The sequence below is a fragment of the Miniopterus schreibersii genome (genome assembly GCF_964146895.1).
Source record: "Miniopterus schreibersii genome assembly, chromosome: 7".
Lineage (NCBI taxonomy): Eukaryota > Metazoa > Chordata > Mammalia > Chiroptera > Miniopteridae > Miniopterus > Miniopterus schreibersii.
This window is the reverse complement of record NC_138108.1, coordinates 74,437,385-74,443,384: the sequence shown is the minus strand read 5'-3', so window position 1 is coordinate 74,443,384 and position 6,000 is coordinate 74,437,385.

Below are 6,000 nucleotides of genomic sequence, written 5' to 3'. Positions count from 1 at the left end.
CTCTCAGTAACCTGATGCTGCTTTTACTCACTCCTGGGTATAACTGGCAAGAACACCAGCTCCGTGGGCATCTGTGCCAAGGCCCACCACATTGAGGGGACATGGTTAATGCCAGGCAAAGTGGGTGTGCTTCTCATAATTAGATCCTGATGTGATGAAGCAGGACCTGGACTCCATTGAGACTGTACATACAGCACCTTAATCAAGAAGTGAGGAAATTAACAGGTGCTTAGAGGAAGGCGGCACTGAGAGGGGACCCTACAGGATTGGCAGTGGGACAGGAAAATGGAGGAGTTGGGGCACAGATGTTCATCATGGAGGTCATAGAAACCAATGGTTTAAATAAACAGGAAAAAGGGGGTTAAGAGTAAAGTAAGACACTTTTTGGAGAGAAAAGTAAGTATGAACATTTAGGAGAAGAATGCCAAGTCATACCCATTCTCTCTCCCTCCTTTCCAGGTGCATTGAAACCTGGAAAATGGCAAATTTTAGACTTATGCAATCAGAACAATATCTTTTTGAGAGACAGCTACATAAAAGGTACCTCTGTGTCCTGCTGGTTTTATCACAATAAAGATCTCTTCCTTTACAGAGCTGTCATTCCAGTCCAGTGTCTCCTTCCTGAACTCTAATGCTCCCATCACATTTTAAATGAATCTAAATTATGCTTTGATTCAGAATCCTGGGTTCTGGTCTTGATCTTTCGCTTTTTTGTTATGTAAGTTTTAATAAGTCCTGTAGAAACTATAAACTTCATCTTTCTTATCTGCAAAGGGGGCTGGTAATAACTACTCAAGGGTTGTGTAAGAAGTACCCAAATTAATGCATGAAAGCTCTCTGCACAATGCCTGGCCTATTTTAAAGTACTCAATAAAAGTTAGCTGTTATTATTATTATTATTGTTATAAATGTCTGCTGAGACAATATGTAATTATCTATGCGATCCCATTTATTTTCTTAGATGCCACAAAGGGTTCAAGCATCATATTTGGGTCATAGAGAATAGAATAAACTTTAGAAACTTCAAAAAGTCCAGATGTTTTAATACTTTGTACCAGACCCTGCGTGATTTGGCTTTTCCCTTATCTCACCTCAAATAATTCTTTCTGTCCACTAGACTCCAGCTACCAAAGCCTTTTTGCTTTTCTTTGGAAATCCCAAGCTCTTTCCTTTCTGAGTCTTAGAACCTACTGCTACCTTTAGCTGGAACTCTCTCCTTCGTGGTCTTTAAATGATTATCTCCCTCCCTAACCATTCCACCTGCAGCCCCTTCAAGGTTCTTACTCTCTACCCCTAATTTCTTTATCGTATTTATCTTTTCTGTCCTTTGTTTTAAACTTTTTAATTCAATGTATTGGACGACATTGGCTAATATAATTATGTAAGTTCAGGCGTGCAGTTTTATAATAACTAATCTGTATATTATATTGTGTGTTCCCCACCCAAGTTGTTCTGTTTTCTTCACCTCCTGAAACTTTTATTATTTATTATTTAATCTTTGCCCCCTGTTTGTTGTCAGAGCTCACTATGACGTAAGTTCCATGCACGTGGACTTCTTGCCTGTGTCATATGCCCCTAGTCTGGAAGAAAAATTGTTGAATGGATAGGTGAGTGAATGAGTGAATTAGTAAGTGAATGGCTCACTGAGAAAGAAGCTGATAATCCCTTTAATCCCATTCTCATCCCAACCTGCTGTGGCCGTGACGTTTTCTGTCAGCTGCACAGATGGGAATATGCTGCGCATATGTGTCAATCACCACCCTTTTCACTGTTTGCTTTCTCTTTCTTTTGCATGTTGTCTTGCGAACTTTTACGTATTTCACTTGTCCATTTATTTATTTTGTGGACAACATGGATGCTTCGTAACAACTGTGCAAAGACAACTTGACAATACTATAAAATTAACGTGCTTAGTTCAGAGCCCATGGAGATGATCACTGTGGCACCTCAGCTCTCTAAAAACCATAAAATTTGGGGTCGGTCAGCTGCTAGCCAGTGAATGACATTTTTTACAATTGGGGAATGTTGCTTTAAAAGTTTCGCTGGGGTAATCTGCTACAGAGCTCTCATTTAGTGGGTGAGCCAGCTACATACAGTCAGGAAAGCTCAGGGAGTGCCAACAGTCATGAGTCTGCTAGAGGCAGGGACAAGTCCAGAATACTGGGCTCCCGACTCTGAGGCCAGGGCCACAGTTGCCCTGTGCCTGCAAACAAGGAAATACTATTGCTGTTTTATTGCTTATAGAGTTAAGGCTAAGGGGGAGCTGATGTCAGCTAGAGATCTAGAATAAAGTGTTTTAAACTCATAACCCAATGAATGGCTAAGCCCTGATGGATACTGATAAATACACAAACCTTTAATTACGGGCTGTGACTACTCAACAAACATCCCTTTATGTAGCATCCACGGTTTTCACATGAGCTATGAAGAGTTCCGCCTTTGCTTCTAAAACTTAGAAAACAAGGAATACTAAGGAATTTCACTTGTGTAACTTGCCATGGGTTTGCTTTCCTCAGCAGGTGAGGAAAGAAAGGCTAGATTTCTCATGAAACACCAGAAGCTCAGTGCTGTTGTAAAAGGGCCGCTGGGTATGTTCTGATTCAAAGATCAGTGGATTTTTATAAAGGGTTTTTCATGAGCAGAAAATTGCTAAAAATTAGACCATTTATGGGTAGGAAACCATAAAAATGAGTGCACTTTAAACCCTGATTTTGTGTAAACTTCTATAATTATTTCTTACATACATTATTTATTATCGACACTTGAGCTCCAAGCCAAAATGGTACAAACCCAGCAAAATCTGTTCTAAAACTCAGGAATGGAAAGACAATTTATGTTCCCTTTTCTAAAAGTGGAGGGGCGGTGCACTTAAGTTGAAATATTTTGTGTACTACAGTTTCAGTTAGTGGAAATTAGAAGAGCTGAGTTATAACCTTCCCTTGCAGGGTGGATAATGAAATGTCAACAGACCTTCAAGAAGCGGCGTGTTCCGGAGGTGATCTAACACAGGCCTGGAGGTGGTTCTTATCCATCCATCTCACCGAGCTTTTTTATTCACTTCTGGGTTCCCTCGGCCTCCTGCATATTTTACAGCGTGTAAGGACACTTGGTCTTTTAATAAAAATGCCTGCTTGAAGGAGCAGGGACAACTTATAAATGTCTCACTTCAGTTTGTGGAAGTAAAAAACACATTAGTAAACTAAGGAAACACAGACCTTTGTTCTTTACTGAAGGGGCCCGAGAAGCATAAACTGGTGATGGATATATTTCAGATTTTCATTCCACTCTCCTCTGCACTTCAATAACATCGACTGGCTAATCAGAGACACCACAATCACTTTTCTTTGCCCTTGGTCATCTTTTTTCCTTCATCTCTCCTTTGACCATTTCCTTTTTTTCCTATTCACTTATTCAAAGAACTTCTGCACAAATACTTTTGTTGTTCTCTAAGAGACTAAATACACACGTGGACAGTGGCCAGACCGTCTATGATGATAAACCTCTGACCCGTAACTTCTGCAGCCACCTGTCAGAGAAGCCAGCCCGCAGCAGCTGCAGTAATTGGCCGGGACAGTCAGGACTTGCCCGGGGCCTGCCGGCTCGCCTTCTTCAGCCCTGCTTCCAGCTAGAGCCAAGCAGGGGAAGCCAAATATGCTCCCCGAGCCCTCACAGAAGGCGCCTCACTTTAGTCTGCCCGCCTCCAGCTTCCCTGCGTCAACAGCCTGCAATCACTTTTCACTGTGTAGCTTCCCCACCCCTCGGCCTATATGTGAGAGTCTTCCAGGCCCAGGGTGGTGGCCGACCCCTCGCTCTAGCCGCTCTGAATACATAGCCCCTGTTTGTTCCCACTGGAGTGGTCTTCATGCATCTCCAAACTCCCTGTGACCGACTGTCTCCCTCCACACCTTGGCTCACCCACACATGAACTATTGTATAATAGAAACAGCACCGGCTGGGAGACAGAGTGGGTCACCTGGACAGTGCCCGGGTGACATTCTGGGCTGCGTCCATTTGCAGTTCTTTCAGGAGTTTGCTGTTTCATGTCCTGCTGTCCTCTCTGGTGCTCTGGCTGATAACTGTCCTTCGTCACCCAAGCAGGGCTCTCATTAGGAGCACCCAGTTCATCTCAGACGTCTCTGTAGAGGTAATAGATGCACCCCACACCCCCCACCCCAGCTGGGAGAAGTTCTAAAAATGACTCCCTTCCAGCCAGGTCACACAAAACCCAGACGAGGCTCTCCAGCCAGGGAGGGAGGCACTAAAGTGTTCAACTTCTTTTTGAACACTTTCCTTTGAGTTTTGTGTGAGGAAATTTTATACAGCGAAACGCATGTGAAAGGGCTCACCTTTCAGAAGTCAGGAATGGGTTCCATGCAATGCCTGGTAAATATGCACCTACTCTCTCCTGTGTGTTTTTCCTTGTGTCTCTGCATTCTCTCCTTCTAGATAATGGACCCAACAAAGAGAAACAAAATGAAGACTTCACTAGGAAAGGTGCTTCTATTTGTGGTAAGAAAGTAGAAAGAAAATAGAAAGAAGAGAAAGAAAGAATGGAAGGAAAGAGGGAAGAAGGAAAAAAGGAAGGAAGGAAGGAAGGAAGGAAGGAAGGAAGGAGGGAGGGAGGGAGGGAGGGAGGGAGGGAGGGAGGGAGGGAGGGAGGGAGGGAGATTTGAAATCTCTGTTTTTTTGTTAGTGTATTTGAAAACAGCATTCTAAATGCTATGGCCTATATCGGGGGGCAGCAATATTTTTTTTCTGTAAAGCGACAGACAGCAGATATTTCAGTTTTTGGAGACGACAGGATTCCTAGTGCAGCCATCCCATTCTGCTCTCTAGTTTGAAATCAGCCGAAGACAGCAAGTAAATAAGTGGGCCTGGCTGTGTTCCAACAAGACCCTATTTACCAAGTCGGACAGCAAGCCAGGCGTGGGCTCAGAGCAGTTTGCACAATCTTGGTCTGTGGTATAAGACGCATGCTTAGAATGCAGCTTTGAATTTTAAACCTATTAAATTTTAAAGCTGTTTGTTTTAGCAGCTAAGGTTATTCTGACTGATACACTTGATAAAGGAGATCTACCAGCAGTTGATAGTGAGCATCCTACTACATATAAATATTAGAAGTAATAGTCAGCACAAATAAAACAACAACAACAAGAAAGAAACATTGATATAAGGATTAGAAAGGAAAAAGCAGTATTGTTTTTAGCCACAGAATAAAAGATTCTCTACATAGTATCCAATCAACTTAATAAGTAACAAGAATAAATAAAACTAGTTTAAGAAACTTGCTTGATGTGAGATCAATGTATAAAAATTTATTGCACTTGTATACACCAACAATAGATTCCTTAAAATCAAATTTTTTTTTTTTTTATTATATTAAGAAGATATGGAATAAAATGGCCCTGGCTCAGAGGAGAAAAAGAGATTTTATCCAAGTTACAAACTATCTTTTTAAAAAAAATTTATCTTTACTATTGAAAATATTACAGATGTCACCTTTTTTCCCCATTGACCCTTTTCACCCCACACTCACTTCCTGCCCCAGGCCTTCACCACATTATTATCTGTGTCCATGGGTTATGCATGTATGCATATGAATTATTTGGTTAATCTCTGCTCCCCTCCACCCCTCCACCTTCCCTCTGAGATTTGTGAGTCTGTTTCACGCTTCTATGTCCCTCAATCTATTTTGTTCATGAGTTTATTATGTTTTTTAGATTCCACATATAAGTGAGGTCATGTGATATTTGTCTTTCTCTGTCTGGCTTATTTCTCTTACTATAATATTCTCCAGGTCCATCCATACTGTCCCAAAGGGTACGAGACCCTTCTTTACAGCTGGATCTGGTTTGCTAGTGTTTTAGTGAGGATTTTAGTATCTATGTTCATCAGAGATATTGGCCTGTAATTGTCTTTCTTTGTAGTATCTTTATCTGGTTTTGGGATTAGGACGATGCTGGCCTCATAAAAAGAGTTTGGGAGTTTTCCCTCCTCTTG